Source organism: Thamnophis sirtalis, unplaced genomic scaffold, assembly GCF_051295495.1.
Source record: "Thamnophis sirtalis isolate CommonGarterSnake01/CBP01778 unplaced genomic scaffold, rThaSir2_p1.2 scaffold_5, whole genome shotgun sequence".
Lineage (NCBI taxonomy): Eukaryota > Metazoa > Chordata > Lepidosauria > Squamata > Natricidae > Thamnophis > Thamnophis sirtalis.
The window spans coordinates 133,784,895-133,805,804 of record NW_028261385.1 but is presented as its reverse complement, the minus strand read 5'-3'; the positions used below and the strand labels follow the sequence as shown (position 1 = coordinate 133,805,804).

Here is a 20,910-nt window from a genome sequence, read left to right as displayed (position 1 = left end):
TGAAGGTTTTTGATTCACACTTGTATAAGTTTGAAGATCTGAATATTGCTCAGAGATTACCATGTTATATATCAAGTCAGCTACCGACTGAGTTTTCCCATCAGGTTCCAGTTCAAGTATTTGTCAAAGGTAAATAAGACTTAGACTAATGAACCATGTTTGATTTCTTTGAATAATTCACATCTGTATTTTTGATTCTCACCCCTCACCTTGAAGTATTAGAAGTTCAGCGTTAAGACAAGTAATCTACCCAGCAATTTATCAAGCTTTTCATTTCAGGCTACATGATAAAATAACTAAATAATAACTAAAACAATCTCATTAATAATGCTTAATAAAACATTTTGTGCCTGTAAATATTGATGGCACCTTTCCAAAGCCAGTTTGTTTTCTTTCAGCCATTATTGGTCCTTTATTTTAAAGCATACTTTTCACTTTCCATCGTTCCACAAACCACTGATTTCCATACTTTCCTTCCCCTGCTCATCACAACTCTGATTGCTATTATGACTGTTATTTAGCATGACTCTTATTTTCAGAATGGAAGAGCACATCTGTCTCTAACAGGCATTCAAGTGTGCTGGTTGCTTCCTGTCCTCCGCCTACAACGTATGATTTGATAAATCAAGAGCTACAATCTACAAATCACTTACTCCGAAGAAGGTCTGTCGCTGCCAACAAATTGCCTCACGTACAAGCTTCCAACTTGAAAATATTTTTAATGCTACTTATGTCAAAGGGATTGACACACGTTAAAAGGGGGAAAAAAAAGAGAGATGCCCAAAGTTCCCAGCCCAAAGAATTAAGTGAGTTGGAACGTCTAAAATGCAAAGAATTAAGTGAGTTGGAACGTCTAAAATGCAGACGCTTCTAAGCGAGTTTAAATTTCAGCTTGGGGTTGTTGCCAGTGAACGCACGTTTCAAGTCTAATATTTCATATCGAATGTTTTGGTATTACAGTAGCTAGATACCTGGTAAAAAATGTTTATAACTGGCTTATTAAGAGAAAACCGCTCACTAATTTCAGTGGCAGTCTGGTCAGGTCCATGGGGAAATACCTATTTAGCGGTCGAAAGGAACTTAGGCTGCTCCTTCCGAAGACGTAAACTAATAAACCCAGTGGGAAGAGTGAATGTTAAGCAAAGACGCGTAGGATCGGGTTGCCAGTCCTTAGCTCGGGAAACCCGACTACCGTACATCGAATTCTGGGTTATTTCAGTGGTTGGTTTTAAGCCGATCCCAAAGTAGCGAGGATCCAAGGCAGCATCGCATAGAGGGCTCCTCTGTTCCACCGCCCGCGCATGATATACGATACAGGCGGTACTCGCAATGATAAAGGTAAATATTACAACCCCTGGTTTTGAATCCTCGGAAACGTAAGGAAACGCCACAACAGCGGCTCCTCTCTCCCCCCCGAAACGTCGGGGAAAGGAGGAGAGCGTGAGCGCGGTTGGATGATAATAATAATAATAAATACCGGGGAACCACCGCGCTCGTGGTGGAGCAAGCGCTGGGCTGGAGTGGAGCCCGCGGGCGGCAGTGCCGGCGGCTCCCTTTCCTCATGCCAATTGCGGTCTCTGCACCGGGGTAACTTTATCGGCAGAAGCGCTGCCTCCGATCTCTTTCCCCTCTCGCCTCGCACCCTCTGCGGGGGGGCGAGAACATGCTCTTTGCCCGCAGGCTCTGCCGCCTGAAGGATGGCACAGCTCGGCCGCCAGTCAGGCCGAGGAGAGAGCGGGAAGGGAGACGGAGAGAGAGAGAGAAAAGGAGCGCAAGCTGCTTGCAGCAACCCCGGGAAAACCACCGGCGCTGCTCGCACTCGGGTGCAAACTGTCGGCTCCAAGCCCTCCCTGGTGGGGAACGGGTTGGGGGGGAGAGGGAAGGCTGGGCTGGGTGGGCCCAGGCGAGCCTCGCGCGGGTGGGGTGCCCGGCGGAGAACAGGCAGCGGCGGGTGGGCCGAGCTCTCCGCCTGTCCCGCCCTCCATCCTCTTCGTCCCACCCTCCCACCGCCCGTGATTGGTTTCGCCCGCCCCTCGCCCGGCCGCGGAGGCCGCCTCCCTCCCCAGCTAAAGCGGCCAGTATGTGAATAGGACGGAGCCAGAAGGGAGCAGCATGCAATCGACTCTGCGCCAGCTGCCTCCGTCTGCCCAAGTGCCCCCGCGGCGGCGGCGGCGGCTCCTCTCGCTCCGCGCCCTGCAGCTCCGCCGCCTCGGCCTCTTTCTCGTCGCGACGCGGAGTTGAGAGAAAGCAGCCCCAGCTGCGTGGTGGGGTTTGGCGGCGGCGGGGTGGCGGCGGCGGCGGAGGGAAGAGAGGCTGCAATGCCTAAGCCGCCGCCTCCTTCGCCTCCTCCTCCTCCTCCTCCTCCCCCTGCTGTTTCTGTGCATCCTCCTTCTCCGCCAGCCTGAAGAAGGTGGGGAGGGGGGGAAAGGAAGCCGCTTTTCGCCCGACAAGGACACGCACACTTGCGCGAGTGTGTCGCCCCCTTCCCGCGCCGCTGCTCGCCCGCCCGGTGGGCGAAAGGTAAGGACGGAAGGTGCGCGGCGGGTGGATGGGAGAGAGTCGCCAAAGGTGTTGGGGAGGAGGGCTGGTGGCGGCCCCGCGGAAGAAGAGCCCGAGGAGGCTGCCGGCTTGGCTTGGCTTGGCTTGGCTGGCCCGGAGGCGCCTCTTCCCTGCCACACTTTTTGCGCGCCCCGTTGGGGTGGCTCGCTTGTTGTAGCCGAGGCTGGCCGCTTCGCCAAGAGTCAAGTCGCCTCCAGTGGATCGAACGCCTGGGCTCATGAATCCCCTCGCGCCTGCGCTCGCTGCCTGCATGGGAAAACTTCCTGCTTGGGTGTTTTGGGTGATGTGCAAGACCAGGAGCGGTAGCGTGGGGGTGCTCTGAGGTAGGGTTTCGGGCTAAGTTGACGCGGGGTGGGTGGGTGGCGGGATGTAGGAGAAGAAGGGAAATCTGCTCGGGAGGCGACATCAAGCTCTCCTTCCCCGAGGCGGCCACCCTCGTCTCTCTTCCCGGCCACCTTCTTTGCCATGCTCTCTCTCTCTCTCTGTGTACCAGACCTTTTTAACTTCCCTCCCGGTGCGGGTTGGAGACGCCGTCTCACCCCGCGCGATGTATAAAAAGGTGGTTGACTTTCTCCTCTGCATCGAGGAGGTAAATGACACCAGGGGCTGTCATCTTGTTGGTCGGCCCTACGTCTGTGTTTTTAAAAGGCTCCCGTTTTTGTAGATGGCTTATTAAAAGAGAAGCGGGGGGGGGGGAGAGAAAGAGAAACGCACACCACATAACCACTGCAAAATCATCCATCATCACCACAAGGCAGAGGCTATCTTTAATTAAAGCTATCTTGAAAGGAATAAAAAATGACAAGCTCCCACCTCAGAATTGATTCTGGAGCAAGTCTCTTGGTGCCCATCGGTCACTTTCCGTGGATCTTTTAAAAGATGGGTTTTGTTTAAATGCACTCAAAAAAATAAAATAATGAAACCCCAGTCTGGTAACTTCCAGCTATTAGCCTTAGTTGCCTATCTCCCTTTTGACATGGCTTCCCTCCCATGGTCTTAATCTTATCCGCTCCTCCTCAAATCCTACTTCCTTAAAGTGTCTTAGGGCAGGGACTGAATTCCTTTTGTTGTATTTGGTGTCTGCCAGCATGTACACAGTGCCAGGTTGAAGGTGTGTCCAGAAATGGCTTGAGGCGATTCTTTATGTATTTGCAACACTTGAAACCCACTTCTTACTGTTGAAAACGAATCCCAAAGTGTGGTGTCTTTGATATGCTTTTCAATAAATTCTGTCAAATTTGAGGAGTCTCACTTGAAAGTAGATAGGTCTGGACTCAGAGGTACTGTGTCTCTGTTGGCAGAAGTTGTATCTATGGATCAGCTCTCTCCATCTCACATAGGCACCTTCTTTTATGGAGCTTTGTTAATAGTGTTAAGACTACGTGTGTTCTTGTTCTCTTCATGGGGAGCCATTAACATTTTACTGTTTAAAGAAATCAGGGTCTGGTATGGTTCTTATCTATTTTCTGTGTTATCCCACCAGTGTATTATGAAAGCATAACCCTCTTGTTCTCTTCTTTGATTAAAAATATGTATTGTAATCTAAACAAATGCAAACAATCCTTACTGACATATTTAATGTATAGATGAACTTGTGAAATTGTGCAATATTTAATACTGTAAATGTTATTCTATTACTACATGGCATTTAAGCTAATTTATTCTATCCTCCTTTGACTTATTGCTCGCCAGAGAGTTTATTTTTGAGAGTTTACTAAAACAGGCTCTTACTGTATGCCTTTAAGACTGCAGGTATCACATAGCTGTCTCTTCAAATTAAGCAAAGAGCTGAAAGTTTTGAGTCCCCTTCAGTAGCATGACTTTTTATTTTATTAAAAAAAATGCAGTGCTCTTTGAATCCCTTTTAATAAATCAGCAGTAGCTCTGTATTATGATGGGATTAAACTAGCAATAGCGTTTACTTTATAAAGTGATATATAATCATATTTTATTGATATTCTGCTGTTTGAAACTTTAGTTATGCACAGTGGGTTACCTGCTCTTATTTGCATGAGAAGCAAGGTTTTATAAAGAGCCTCCCCCTCATTGTGGTTGTCTCTGGGAGAGTTTTTCCCAGCTTGCAATGAAGTATGGCATTAATATATTGGCTTCTATAAAAGAAAATTAATAATCAGTACAGTAGTTAGAACAATGTTTTGTGAAAAGGTCCCCGTCCATTATAAGCAGTGTGTTTCTTTGGAATGAATACCTTTAAAAGATGTAGTAGTTAAGTATTGAAACGAACATAATAAATTTAAAATATGGCAATTTTACTATAACTTTTTTTTTTTAAAAAAATGAAGTTTTGTCAGCTGCATTATCATTTGATATAATTTTAGATAAATTCGGCATTCTATATGATAGCTACTTGGATGATTCTGAACATATGTACTTCGGAAGAACCAAGTGCATTTGAAAGTTTTAGATGAGCTAAAATTTCCAGGACCATCTAGCGTAGTATAGTTCAAGAGCCACATTCATAGTTTTTAAAGCTTTCTCTTGACAATAGAAGCCATGAACAAATGTTCAATTGGAATTATTGCCGGAAAAGAATATTTTATGGTTGTCATGACTACAATTAGAGCAATGTTAGCTGGTTTTCACCTGAACAAGTAGTGGTAAGGGGGGTAGAATTCAAATTCTTTGTTTCTTTGAACTGTGTTTCTAATGTATGGTATCCAAACTTTAGATGTTCAATGCATGTAAAATTGATTTTATGGAAAAAACCTTGCTTAGAATAAAGAGCTTTCTCCTGTTGCTGAATTCTTCTTCAAATGTAGTACAGAAGGATTGAAGGAAAAAAGGTCATCTAGTCCAGCCCCCTACCCCAAGGTTTCCTGCATAATCCAGGCAATGGCATTTCCAAGTAAATAATACACACATGAAAGTAATGTTAATGGAAAAAAACTGAAAGTGAGTCTAGTTGTATGCTACAGGGAAATGGTTACTGAGCCATTTTTTATCCTTTTAAAAATTAAGAATCACATTGTTTTTGTGTGTTTAGCAACATGAAAATGCTAATGGTGCTATCTCACCCTGTTTTTTCAAGTATATATTGAAGAAATCATAGGGAGAGAAAGTTCCCTGCTATGTTCAGCTCAAGAGCATTATTGTTATCTATTCACGGACACCTGTTTACAGGGCAGTGGTTCCCTAATTTTGTATTATGTATTGTAATTATTCATGTTACTTAGCTATAATTTCCTTGCACCTTGATCTGTGGCACATATCTTTGCTTTTTGCTTCTGTATGATCGTTTTCATTTCAGCCTTGTTTACTGTATTCTTTCCATTTCCCTATGCCCTTTATATTTAAGTATTTTAAGACAAATATTCTTGAAATTAAGGCCATGGTTTTTTTTCTTTCCCAAGTTAATGTATAATGGTACACAAAACTTTTTAAAAGATACACTAATTGCATATATTTTAAAATGTAATATAGTTCCAGGTAAACAATTTATCAGGAACTAACTTTCACTTTTATTAAGGTGCCCAAAATCTGGTTTCAGTTTTATTGGTGTTTCATAAAGGATCTTTAAAATCTAAATATCAAAATAATCTCTGTACTTAGACAATATTTTTATGGAGGAAGAATAGCCTGTTGGATTCTGCTGCAACTTTACTATTTAAAGGAAGCAAGAATATTGGAAATGACCTGCTCTCGTGATCTACTTACAATGCAAAAGAATGCAACTCTGTAAAGGTCTATATCTGACTTATTAATGGGTGATAATGTAAAATGCTCTGAATTTGAATTATGATATCTTGATCCGAATATGAAAGAAATAATTTATTGCATATTTCTTTAAAACTTTTTTTAAAATGAAGAGATAAAAATACAACTGTGTGAAATATTTTTTTTTATAATAGTTGCAAATGTTGGTGCCAAATATGTAGAAACGTTAACACCATAGGAAATGAGTCCCCCCTCCTCTATTTTTCTTAAAAAAAAATTTACTTCTGTTTAAAAAATAATTATAATTTATTAACATAGATTTAAACCAATATTAATAGTTTTGGGGGAAACAATGCTATGGTGTTATCAATGAGCACCCTGCACAACATGAGCACTGATTTACATTTTTCATTTTATCAAAATAGATTTGTCCAGGCTAAGTGCCAAGTGATGTTGTTAGAAACTTTGAGCTTTCAAAATCTGTTTCCCTGAATGAATACATAGCTTAGGCAGGATTGTTCTGTCCTTATGCAGTGACGGAGATGAGTCAAGTCAGGCAGAGTAGTTAATTAAGTCAGAGAGATAATATAGCAAAGGCCAGTTGGGGGCAGAATATAAAGGAGCAATGGACATTCCTACTGTCAATCTACAGAGGCAGCAATAGAATATCAATCATGAAGAATTATGGAATCTTTTCTAAAGTACGAAATTAACGTGCCCTTCTTGATGTTGTAAAATGTTGAGTTATAAATTAACATGTATTGATCAGATTTGTACCGCCAAGAAATGAACATTACATTTAAATTTAAGATTATTGGATGAGAAATGATTGGCTGTTTTACCGGGCATCCAAAAGGCATGACATAATGAAACCCTCACAATAAGATTGGCTTTTCCTTCCAGATATCGAGGCTTATGCACTTAAGAGGAGTGTTTTAAAGGATGCTGAAAAGAAAGTAGCCATTTTGGAAGAATGAAGAGCAGATGGATAATTTGCATGACACAGAGTTAGTGTAAAGTATTTTTTAAACTTTACTTCTAATTTGTTCTTAGAATAATATGATTCTATCCCATATTTTTTAATATATAATTCAAAGCATCAAACATATCTAATATTTCTGTCTCCTTTCTTCCCCATAAGAACAACCCTGTGAGGTGGGTTGGGCTGAGAGAGAATTCTGACCCAAAGTCACCTAGTTGGCTTTCATGTCAAAGGGAGGACTAGAACTCACAGCCTCCTGGTTTCTAGGCTAGCATGTTCACCACTAAAGCACCGTAAATTGGTCCATCAGTTAAATATAACTTAATTTTATCACTTGGTCCACCGCTTTCCAAAGTTCCTTTTTATTTGATTTTTTTATGGTGAAAAAGCTTTTAATATGCACATATGGGAAATATGGATATAAATATGTCAAAGCTTAAATAGTCTTTTCAAATTTTGCAAGGATGCTTATGGAATCAACTTGGATAGCCCTGAACCCTATTTTCAAACCATAGTAAAACAGTCTTCCTCAATGTTAGCTTAAATAATTTCCATCTAGTTTGTTGTGAGTTCAACATGATATATACCTAATGCAGAAATAATATGCTTGTCAATTGGTGTGGATTCAGAAGTTGCAAGATCAACATAGTGAAAACTATGACTGATGACTGGGTGGGCTGGCTTTTAAGTCAAAAGAGCCCTTAAAAGTAAAGATCTTTGGAATGACTGGAAAAGGCAGTGGTAAGAATAGGAAAGGCAGAGCTGTGTCCACAAGCTTGATTGATGGTAGCAACTTTAATCTGGATTTATTTATTCACTTAATCATTATATATGAATAGGCTAGTTTAGATGAAAATGTGTGACAAAGAAGATAGTAACTTTGGGAGTTATTGCTTTAAATCCATCTTGTCTAGTGGATTTCCAGGAGATATTTGGAGAGCTCATGGAATGTTATCCATGGATCAGAGGTGGGTTCCTACCAGTTCGCACCTATTCGGTAGAACCGGTTCGTCAAATCTACCGAACCGGTTAGAAGAGGTTCCACCAGTGGACCCGGAAAGCAGGCCACACCTACAGAAGAGGTTCCAAATTTTTTTGAAACCCACCACTGGTCCTTGGATATGATTATTCTACACTGTCATGCTCATATTTATAAAACTCAGTGCCTCTGTGAAAGGTAAGGATGACTACTGCATTTGTGGTGCAATCAGAACATTGCGTGTGTTGAAGTTGTTTTAATGCAAACCAAAGATGCCTTTTAAAAAACAAGTTTACATCATATTCTTATGCATGCCAGTGCTGTGTGTGAGGTCATTTAAGGTGGTTCTGACAAGTGTCGTCGGCATCTTCATATCGGGTCACATGGACGGCAAGCCACTCCCATCCGGTCACATGGGCGGCAAGCCACTCCCACAAAGGAGGCCACACCCACAGAGTAGGTTCGAACAATTTTTGAAACCCACCCCTGCCATGGATGAATATTTCCCTAGTTCAAGAACAATAGAACTAGGTGAGCAGTGTTATAAAATAGCCCAACTGTTGCCATAGCATCTATCCTATTGGTCACAACAATGTTGAAAGTAGGAGATGTTGGTTTTTAGGAAAATAGCCAACCCAAGTCATTGCGGCAGTTTATTCTATTTTTGGGGGGCATTGGTGCAGAAAGTTTCAAGGCTCTTCACCAGAAGATTGCTGGTATTTCCTGTGTGATTCATCTTGGAATTTGGCTGGTAGTTCAAGGGCTGACTGAATAACTGCTGATGCATTGATATTCTGCATTTTGTTATCTTGGTTAAGTTAACCAAGTTAACTTAACATTAAATTTTGTCATATATCTTTTAACAAATCAGGATAGATAAAACTGAATTTGCTCATATCAATTCTTATATGATTATATTAGAAGACAGGCATTTCCAACAAAAAAAATCCAAATTCCAATTTTATTTTCTAATCTGTAGCCCTCAGATGGAATCCAAAAGCCTTTCTTCCTCCCTCCCTCCCTCCCTTCTTTCTCAACAGAAAATAAAGACCACTGCTGTTGCAGTATTATACCACAATATTTTATGAAATGCTAGTAATGTATACTCCAGCCCATTTCCACAACCACTTACAACCTACCTAATTTCTCTTTCTCTTAATCTTGTTTGGAGCTTCCAACATTTAATATCATTTGTGTTGACAAAAATGTGAGAGACACTGTGAAAACATCAGTATCCCCAAACTATTCTTTTGTGGGGAAGTCGGTATAAAACCCAACAAGAAATAGTTCCTGTATTACCACCTATCATTTTTTTTCTTTAATAATAATAGCCTGCATTTGGGAGGGGGGGATGTTATAGGGATCATAATTAACTTGTAATTCAGATCTTCAGTTTGACATTGCTGGAATAAGAACATGTGGGAAAGTGATCAAATAATATAACAAGAGCTTATCATGGCTTCCTACTTTTTTGATTTTGCTGTTATCCTTTGGTTTCCTTGGTTAGCTTATGCTACCACTGTGTCATTTAAAAAAAAAATTGAGATCTTTGATAGGATATGATTTGTATGTCTTATGACAGCAGTCAACTTTTAGCTTTCAGGGTACATAACTTGGGGAAGAAGATATAGTGGAATACAATATCCAGTTCCTCAATGGCATTGCTGTATGTAGCATTAACTATTCTTCATTTTTCTGAATTAAAACTGACTATTTTTTCTTCCTACTTCCTGTTACTTAGATTTTATTTTAGTATATAATGTTAATTATAAGAACAAATTGATACCTGTCATGATTGCAATGTATCACAGAAATTAAGATGAATATGGTATACGTTTATAAGTGATTATTAAAAAAAACATATGATTCATTTTCTAAATAATAGGGCAGCTGAAAAATGAGTTAACAGCTTACTGGTTTCGCCTGGTTTCGTACCTTAAAAAACCTGCCTAAGATACTGTGATTTGCTTTGAAATGCTTTCAAAATGCATTTTATTTAAAATAAAACTATGGGGGCTGACGTCTACTCGTGCATTAATAGATATATATAAATATTAAAATTGTCCTGCTAAAGAGTTGGTTTGAAGCATGGGCTGATTGTAAATGTTTCTGAGAAGACATCAGCTTGTTCAGTTGTGTTTCATGGTCATCCATATCTATTATTTTCTCTGAGCTGTAAGAATGTGTTAAAATCCATTACGAGAGCATTGTGCTTTGGAATATATTAAAGTGCTAAATTGGAAAACAGATTTCATTATGGTTGTCTAATTAGGGACTGGGGAAAGATAGCTTTAGACTCTGAGCTGTAGTGGTTGAAGAGTATTAAGAAGGCTAAGGAGATCTTGGTTTTGAAGGGAGGCTGTTTAGAAGCATAGCGTAACTGCTTTGAACAGTGTAATAGAAATAACACTTGTTTTTCAAATCCACAAATTTAAAATAATCACTTAGGAGAGAATATCAACGTTGAACATATTCTCAGCCTCAGTCTGAGTATCTGACTAAATAGACTAGGCTGCTCTTCTCCGTCCTACTTCTTTGCAGATCTGTCACACTGGGATAGAAATGCACATGATGGAACTGTAGCTAAAACCAACATGTTTTGATGTGGTCCCTTTTTCTCCTAATAGCAATTTTTCCAAAAAATAAAAATAAAATCTTTATGTAACCAAAACAGTCCCATCTGTACACAAGAGGGAGATCTACCCATAGGTTTGTGAGAATCTCAAAGCTTGTTGAAGTACATTAGAGAGAGAGAGAGAGGTTAAAATATAATTGTAGTTTTAACTGCTGTGAAGAATAGAAGCCACATCTTTATATATTTTATCTCTTTTTTTTATATTTACTTCTACTTTTGTTCTTATTGAATTTTTAGCTTTTTCTTTTTATTTATATATCATTTATCAAATTTATATAGCTGCCTATCTCAAATGAAAGTGCATCTGAGTGGCATACACAAAGTTATAAAACAATAAACAAAACCCCCATCATTATTAAAAAGTTAGAAAAAATATATGGCACAGTAGAGATTAGATTAATGAGGAGATCTCACCTGTTTGCTGAGAACCCCAAACCTGACAATAAAACCAGTTTTTAAGAGACTTCCAGAAAGTAAGTTTTTCTTTTATTTCTCTTTCCATTACACACACCAGACATTTGTTACTCTAAATTGCATGGAGCTGCTTAAAATATAGAAAGACTTTCAAATTAATATTTGCCTCTTTCTGGTGGAAGTACATAAACATACTTTTTCCTTGAATTCTGGATGCTATATCATAATCAATTGATTATATGCCATGAAGTAATTTTTGATTCCTAGCGACCACATACATTTTACTAAGCTGAGGTATTTTATTTTCTGCTTTGTTGCTTTTTTGTTTCATTATTGTTATAGTTGGTCTGACAGTCAGATGTTCAGACTAGATTTGGCAGTACTTCTTGAGTCTGCTTCAAGTAACGCTACCTTTTGCAAATTGACCGATGATAATTTTGTGAATGCTGATGGAGTCCAAGTGGTGCTCCAGATGTTTTGGGATTGCTCCTGAGATGCCTGTCGCTATTGGTCTTACCTTGTCTTTCTTTTGCCATAGTCGTTCTACTTCTATTTGCAGGTATTTGTATTTTGTGATTTTTCTCCAGTTCTTTCTCTCCACTAGTCATACTTTTTTTGTCTTTCTTATCAACTGTTATTCAGCCTGGGGTGTTATGTGGTAGGTCCTTGGCTGTTTGAATTCTAAAACCCCAAAGCACTTTAACGTCATCATTTTCTATTACTTTTTATTTTATTTTATGGTCTCACCAGCTTTTGCTTGTAGCTAAATTGTATTTCTTGAAGATCTTTCAACGCACATGGTTGCTACTTTGTCATGCCGTTGTTTCTAGTCAGTCTGTACCAGTGGTGGGTTTCAAAAATTGTTTGAACCTACTCTGTGGGTGTGGCCTCCTTTGTGGGAGTGGCCTGCCGCCCATGTGACTGGGTGGGAGTTGCTTGCCGCTCATGTGACCGGATATGAAGATGCCGACGACACTTGTCAGAACCACCTTAAATTACCTCACAGACAGCACTGGCATGCATAAGAATATGATGTAAACTTGTTTTTTTACAAGGCATCTTTGGTTTGTGTTAAAACAACTTCAACACACACACAATGTTCTGATTGCACCACAAACGCAGTAGTCATCCTTACCTTTCACAGAGGCACTGAGTTTTATAAATATGAGCATGATAGTGTGGAATAATCATATCCAAGGACCAGTGGTGGGTTTCAAAAAATTTTGGAACCTCTTCTGTAGGTGTGGCCTGCTTTCCTGGTCCACTGGTAGAACCTCTTCTAACCGGTTCAGTAGATTTGACGAACCGGTTCTACCGAATAGGTGCGAACTGGTAGGAACCCACCTCTGGTCTGTACCATCTTCTTCAGTTTCTTTCCAGAGGCAGTGTTTGCTGTTTGTTGTTTTCTTCTCGATTCTTTGAAGTGCTTTGTATGCATTTGTTTTTTAAGGCTTGGTCTTGTGCAGTCAGAATTAGCCCCTCTGTTTTTTTTCTTCAATTTTTCTGCTCTTAACCATTGCCATTGTCATTTATTTTGCCTGCTACTTTTTCATGTACTGGCCATATATTACTTTGTCTCTTTTCCATTCTTCGTCTTTACTGTCCTTCCGATATTTTTCCAATGCCCCTTTTTCTTCTTCAACTTTTTGGTCTAGTTGCAACATTACATACTCACGGGCTTTAAGTAAAGTCTGTCAACATCACTGCATGGATAAAGACATAATTCATTGTCTCTCTTTTTTTTTTTTTTTGGTCTTCCTATCCAGGGCTTTTAGTTCTGCTTGAGTCCAGTCCACTATTCCAGCTGTGTATCTAATGACTGGAATTGCCCAGGTGTTAATTTTAGCATTTATGACATTTCCTCTACTGAATTAAGATATTGTCACTCTCATGATGTATTTGCTCCGAACATTTATCTTGACTTTAGTGTGCTCCAGTGGTGGGTTGCAGGCAGTACGCCCTGGTATAGGCGTACTGGTGCCTGCCCGGAGCACCGGGTACCATTCCGGTAGGGTGCTCTAGAGGTCCCACCCACCCGCCCGAACTCCTTACCTGTCTTTAAACTCTTTGGTGCTTCCGCGCATGCTGCGTATAGTGCCTGCGCGATGCTCTGCTGAGCAGCTGGAGTGTCGCAGAGGCGTGGCTAGAGGGTAAGATGCATGCGGGCTGCATGTGTTCATGTGGAGGACGCCGGCCCCGTTGCAACTGTACCAGTTGCAGTGGGATCCGGAACTCACCACTGGTGTGCTCAATGCTGTCAGTTTGAAGGATGCCCAAGTATTTGTAGTTATCGTCTTTAATCAGACTACTTTATTCCCATAATGTAGGGCACCTCAATTCCTTCAGTTTTCATTATTTTTTCCCTATTAATGGTGGGGATAGCCATTTATCCAGCCCAAAATTCCACTGCAATGTTGGGCAAGTTCTTGATGACTCATTGTCATCTTCAGATTATGGGCAGTATGGTTCCAATACTAGTTGTAGGGTAGCTGCAATGGCAGAGGGATTATGTCTCCATTTTGTCCTTCTATATATCCCAGGGGCATCTGAATGCCTATTTGGGAAAACAAAATGCTACCAAAGTTAGACCTTAGCCTGATCCAGTAAAGTTGTTTTTACATAGAATTATTCACAGGTTTCACTGTTTTCAAAAATGGTTCCACCACAAAACCGCGCCCGACTAAACCGCGCCCGACTAAACTGCGTCGCTGACGTCATCAACAGGGCAACAACAGTGTGGAGACAGAAGCACGCTGTAAACCCTAAACCTAAAATTAACCCCTAAACCTAAACCTAACCCCCCTAAACCTAACCCTAAACCTAACCCTAAACCTAACCCTTAACCTAACCCTAAACCTAATCCTAACCCTTAACCTAACCCTAACCCTAACCCTTAACCTAACCCTAAAGCTAACCCTAAAGCTAACCCTTACCTTAAGTTGAATCGGCTTGCTTTCAAAGCGCTATTTAAAGTGCCCTTCTTTCTCCACGCTGGCTGTTGTCGCCCTGTTGATGACGTCAGTGACGCGGTTTAATCGGGCGTGGCCTAGTCGAGCGCGGTTTTGACGGGTCACGTTCAGAAATAACTGACACAACGTAGATTTTGCCCTCTTCCCTTGCTTGTCTGATGTTTACCACAAATAACGTAGTTCATTCCACATGCATTTTACCCTCATCTCTTGCTTGTCTGATATTTACCACTATCAAATTTATACTAGCGTTTATTTAAAAAGTAACTCAGAACTATTACAACCAACTTTCCCTTCAAATAAAAGTTAAGTAGCATGGATCATAATCAAATAATACTTTCAGCAAGAGTCAGTTAACCTTCTATTTTAAAATAGTCCCATCTAACAAAGTTTAAACAACATAAATCATTCCGCATTCTTTTAACCACTATCAAATTTATGCTAACGTTACTTTAGAATCTAGCTCAAAGTAGTTTCACCCAGCTTTCCCTTCTGATAGGAATTAGTCCACTTTTTCTACCGGAGAGAGGTCTCAAACCCCCATTCAGTCCTCAACTTTAGGAAGTCTTTTGAAGTATCTAAATTCTCGATCTGCGTTCTTCTGCTTCTCAGAGGAAGGAGGGGCTGCCCCCTCCATCTTGCAGCCGCATGGCCAGCCGTTTGCTTTCTCCTTCCGCTTGTCTCTCCTCTCTTCCAAGCGCGTCAGGAAGTCCCGCCTTCAGAATCCTACAATAGAAATCTTGAGCCTCCGAAACAGAGTTAAGACGATATCTTTGATTCTCAAATGTAACTGTAATACCGGCAGGGGCCTCCCATCTGTATCGAATCTGTTGACTCCTAAGCTCCTTAGTTAAAAAGGTGTAATCCCTTCTTGCCTTCAACATCTGAAAAGGAATATCTTTGAAAACAATCAGGTCCTGGCCTTCAACTCGAAAACTGTTATTATGAAACTTTTGCACAATCGCATTTCTAGATTCTTTTGTGGAAAAATGTATAATTATGTCCCTCGGGAGTTGTCGCTGTTCCGCTATCAATGAGTTCTGGCGATAGATTTTCCGAATCTGCCAATCAAAGTTAAGTCCCGGGCTTCCCAGCTCATGGCTGAAGGCTTCAGCAAAGGTCTGTTTTAAATTCTCTTGCTCCTTTTCACGGAATCCTCTGACTCTAATTGCAAATGCCTTCCTATTAAAATTTAACATCATAAGCTGTTCTTCGTTATTTCTAATTTTTTCTTGTAAAATTTGAATATTGGTAGTCAAATTAAAATTAGCCTTCTCCAGACTTTCCAATTTGTTCTCTATTTCAGCAGAGTAATCTGACAGGGCAGACACGGCTGCAAACGTATTCGCCTTCATTTGATTAACTTTAGATTTTAGATCATCATAAAGTTGCAATACAAATTCCTGAATTTCTTGTTTAAAGGCATTAAACATTTTAAAGAGATATTCCTGTGTTAAAGCTTCTCCAGTAGAGGGCGTAGGAGACAAAGGCTGTGTTCCCAGAAAAGATTCTTTAAATTCCTTAGACACATTTGTAGCAAGACGCTTCTTTGATCTGGGTGCCATAATAAATAAACAAGTAAGCAGCGCTTCACTCCCCTCTATTTCCAAAGAAGAAGAGTTTATTTTGTTAAGGAGCGGTCTGCAGGAAGATAAACCCGGCTAAGTACATCCAGTAATCATCCACGGAGAGAAATCGCCATTTTGAAGTCTATTTAAACAAAGAAGTCTTTAAGACGAATGGTGCTGGTATTTAAGATAGTAATAAAAGCATAAATCTCACAGGGGTGGTACCCTCCCGTATCAATTCTAGCTTGAAAAAACTTTGTTTTGTCCTGGGGGGGGGGCTAGCCTGTCTGGGGCTGCCAAAAAAAAAAGGCAGCTGAGAAGAACTGGCCGGAGATAAAAGCTCCGCTTCGGCTGGATCTAATCTCTTCCACAGCCAAAAAAAAAAAAAAAAAGGCTGTGGCTTACGAATAGACCCTAGTCTACGGAGCTATCCTCCCTGCCCCTTTCTTAGCCAAAAAGGGGTGCTATCTATGATCTTATTTAGATATACAGACCAGATCTCTGAGGAGCTCGGTGGAGCCCTCCTCGGCAACAGGCCACGCCCCGTTGTTTAAAGCTTATTAGAACAGGAAGCCGCTTGGGAAGATAACTGTAAAAAGAATGCAGAATGATTTATGTTGTTTAAACTCTGTTAGAAGGGACTATCTTAAAATAGAAGGTTAACTGACTCTTGCTGAAAGTATTATTGGAATATGTGGAATGATTCATGCTACAAATCACTCTGAGTTATATTTTAAACAAATGCTAGTATAAATTTGATAGTGGTAAATATCAGACAAGTGAGGGATGAGGGTAAAATGCATGTGGAATGAACTAAGTTATTTATTATTTTGAATTACTGTTTGAAGAAGGGGTAAAGAAAGATCATTTACGTTGTTTAAATTTTACTAGAAGGGAAAGTTTGATTACTTGTCTGTAAAGTTATATTTGAATATATGGCATGAACCACGCTGCTTAAATTTTATTGGAAGGGATCATGAGGTTTAGGAAGGGAACGGGAGAGTCTACAGAAGGTTGGGGTAAATAGCAAAGAAGTAAGAGACGAGAATAAAATATAGATAGAATGATTTATACTATTTAAGCATAGATAAAGATGGGGGGCTGAGATCAACACAAGAGTGGTTTCTTTTTTTTTTCTTTTTTCTCTTTTCTATTTTCTTTTTTTCCTTTTTTTTCTTTTTTTTTTCTTTCTCTGCTTTTCTTTTTTTTTGATATATACTTTTATTTTTTAATTCATATGTATACAAGATATTTTAGACAGAAGGTAGTGCCAGGTGTGGGCCCTGGGAAGTCGGGAGGATTAGGGATGGGGATTTGTGGGGGGTGGGGTGGGGGGGTGTTAACATAGCCTTAATAAGAATAAGAATGTATTTATATACGGTGGTTCTTTTTTTTTTTCTTTTTTTCTTTTCTTCTTTTTTCCTTGGTTCATTTTACCTTTATCAGATCAAACAACACTCGAATAAAGGCATACACCAAGGAGGGAGGTAGAGGGAAGGAAGAGGGAGGAGTAAGGGAGGAGTAAGGGGAATGTAAGGAGTAAGGGGAATGTAAGGAGGGTGTCTGGGGAGTAAGGGGAGAAGGAAGGTTTGAGGGGAAAGGGAAGTAGGAGGGGAGTGCTAGAGGGAGAAAGGAAAGTTGGAGGGGGTAGATGGGGTGTATGGAGGATGGAAGGGTTAGGTGGGGTTGTGAATGATGAGTTGTGTTTCCTTTTTATCTGTTCGTTTTATTCCTTTTTTTTCTTTTTTTTTCTTTTCTTATAGTGAATACCCTGTATATAAATGATTGCAAATGGAATGTGAAAATTGAATAAAATATATTTAAAAAAAAAAAAAACACAAAAAAAAAAAAAAAAAAGAAATAACTGACACATAGGTAAAGTTGCATAGAATGATAGGTGTTATTTACATTTATCAAAATGGATAGCAATGTGTACTGTAAGTCTTGGAACTGCAGATTCCTTTGACATACACCCTTTTTTATATTTTATGTAGAAGAAAACATTGCTGTCCAGTGTAAAATAGGAAAAAAAAAACCTTTTGCTGTATGTAATAAAAAGGCAGATGTTATAAAGAATTATATGAGTGCTTTGTTTTCCATATTAATTTTTTGTGATGGAAGAATTGCCTATGGAAGTGACCTTAAATCTACCCAAACTATTTTTTTTTTACAGTTAACAACTGCTGCTGGAAATAATGTAGATAGGAAAATCCCAAATAAATCACTTTGAGATCTAGAGATCTAGAGATCGGTTTTGAAATTAGATTTCCCCCTATGAGTTCAACTCTTCTTCTGTCCTTGTAGGAGTGGAGGGTTTAAAAAAAATATTCCAATGTTCACTAGGTTTCTCTCCTAGGGAACACAGCTTTGACTTATCAACTCTACTTAACTGTTATTTTACATGATAAAATGACAAAGGAGGTGATATTAAATCCCAGTTTACTGCATTTGCTGGCCTTATATATTTTCAAAACTATGGTGTAAATATCATAGGAATATATTTACACAGCAAGGAGGGAGAGGATGAGATATATGCATCAGCACAAGTCAGGCTTGCTTATCCTAAAGGGAGCTACAATTTGTCCTTCAACGCTGTTTCCGACCCTCTCCTCCTCCTCTCTGTGCATTCAAAAAAAGCTATCGACCAGAAAAAGTATATAAATATAAATATAAATAATATAAATATAAATATAAATAATATAAATAATAATATAAATAATAATATAAATAATAATATAAATAATAATATAAATAATAATATAAATATAAATATAAATAATATAAATATATATATATATATATATATATATATATATATATATATATATATATATATATATATATATATATATATATATATATGCGCATATATTCCATTCTTTATCTACAAGATGCTTCAAAATGAGGAGAAATATCTAATCTGGGTCGGTCACCAGAGGTTTTGTCTTCCGATCTTTCAGATTCATGCTGGAGTCCATCTTCAGGGAACTGTCTTGCCTGGAAGCCAACTTTTACATTGGGCCTTCAGGCCTGCCACATTTTCTACTGTGGGGAAATGGGAGGGGGGATTATATGGAGTATGGGTGATATATAGTCTAAATAAAATTCCTTTCTCAGAGAGTCAAGGTCATCTTGCCCTGCACCTGGAGTGGTGTGATTAGGAGGCATTTCCAGTTGGGACGGTACTTGATTGGCCCATATGATGGAATGTGGGTGATGGGCAGGGACCATCCTCTGCTACCAAATGTGATGTTCCCGTGGGTCGACCATGAGGCCAGTGTTTGAGAAAAGACAGGACACGAACTTTCTCGAGATGGAGCGACCCAGATGAGAGTCTGAGAGCCCCTTTTATTGAGATAGGACAAAGGCAGGAGGAGCAATCGCATGTGCTTACAAACAGCCTGTAAAAGTACAATTTCTAATCTACTGCTTCAGGAAAGTTCTTTCTATATATGGTCAAATCCTGGACGTCAATGGTAGGGCACATCTCAGAATGTTATGTTATTCACTATCAGGATGTTATGGCTTTCTAGGAGTTTGTTTTCTCCTGTGTGATTCAGCGTGGCTCTGCAGGCCCTAGTATGAAAACTTGGAAGACAAAACCTCTGGTCCCAGTGAACGGCCCAGATTGGATCCTGCATCATTATCCTGGGATAATATTCACCTTCATTTGTGAGGAGAAATTGTCACAAAATTCCTGAGCACATTACGGTATGTTTATTTAGGAGTAGGAATTAACTCTTGTTTCCTAAGATTCTCCAGAGAATTTTGTACAAGCAGTCCCCGGGTGAAGAACAAGTTGGCTTCTTAAGTTGAATTTGTATATAAGTCGGAACTTGCACTTACGAATGGACTGTCTATTTACATATAGCCTTCTTCATATGATTGGTTACTTAGCCATTGTTACAGTGGACTTCCCTGAGAATATTTATGAGCTGGATTCAAAGTTCCCACAGTTGGCCCCTGTGCGGTCATATGATCAGACTTCAGGTACTAGGCAGCTGGGCTGCATTTACAACCATTTGCTATATCCTGTGGTCACACAAGAAGACATTTGATTCTGTGCTTTAGCATAACTGGCCCATAATGAACCATTGGTTGACCTAATGACTGCAGCATTTGCTTAATGGCCACGACAATCACATTATAACGATAGTGTTTGCTTAATGACCGCCACAGAAATGGTCATAAAATTGGATTGGTCATGTGAGTGACCCAATTGATGACTATCATAGTAATGACCATGAAGGGCAGGCTCCGTTATGGCCGTAAGTTGAAAACTACCTGTCCAAAAAATGGCAGATGTTCTTGAACAGTGAACCTCAGAAACCATGGAATATTTTCATGAACTTTTGACAACATTTATGGACTGCCTTGCCTGTACTTACAACAGCCTGCATGTTACAAGTATACAATTCAGCAGGTTATAAAAACATTGCACAGTTTCATCAGCTCAAGGAAGGACAATACTGTCTGACAGTTAGAACAATTAATCAGTGGAACAACTTGCCTCCAGAAGTTGTAAATGCTCCAACCCTGGAAGTTTTAAAGAAGAGATTAGATAACTATTTGTCTGAAATGGTGTAGGACGTGACCCGTCAAAACCATGCTCGACTAAACCACTCCCGATTAAACCGTGTTGCTGACGTCATCAACAGGGCGACAACAGCCAGCGCGGAGAAAGAAGGGCGCTTTAAATAGCGCTTTGAAAACAAGCCGATTCAACTTAAGGTAAGGGTTAGGTTTAGGGTTAGGTTTAGGGTTAGGTTAAGGGTTAGGGTTAGGTTTATGGTTAGGTTAAGGGTTAGGGTTAGGTTTAGGGTTAGGGTTAGGTTAAGGGTTAGGATTAGGTTTAGGGTTAGGTTAAGGGTTAGGTTTAGGGTTAGGTTAAGGGTTAGGTTTAGGATTAGGTTTAGGGGGGTTAGGTTTAGGTTTAGGGGTTAATTTTAGGTTTAGGGTTTACAGCGTGCTTCTGTCTCCGCGCTGTTGTCGCCCTGTTGATGACGTCAGCGGCGCGGTTTAGTTGGGCGCGGTTTAGTCGAGCGCGGTTTTGTCGGTGAACCGGTGTAGGATTTCCTCCAAAGTACCTTCCAACTCTGTTATTCTATTCTATTATTCTTACAAAGCTA

At 40.0% G+C, this 20,910-nt stretch overlaps 1 protein-coding gene across 2 annotated transcripts in view; it reads left to right on the top strand.

The window, feature by feature from the left end:
- Positions 1–2,099: 2,099 nt before the first annotated feature.
- The window catches only part of KLHL29 (kelch like family member 29), a 445,288-nt gene continuing 426,477 nt past the window's right edge, over positions 2,100–20,910 (top strand). For both annotated transcript variants that reach the window (XM_087716963.1, XM_087716962.1), the window contains exon 1: positions 2,100–2,520. The gene's annotated coding sequence lies outside the window, so the exon portion shown is untranslated. The remainder of the gene's footprint in view (positions 2,521–20,910) is intronic.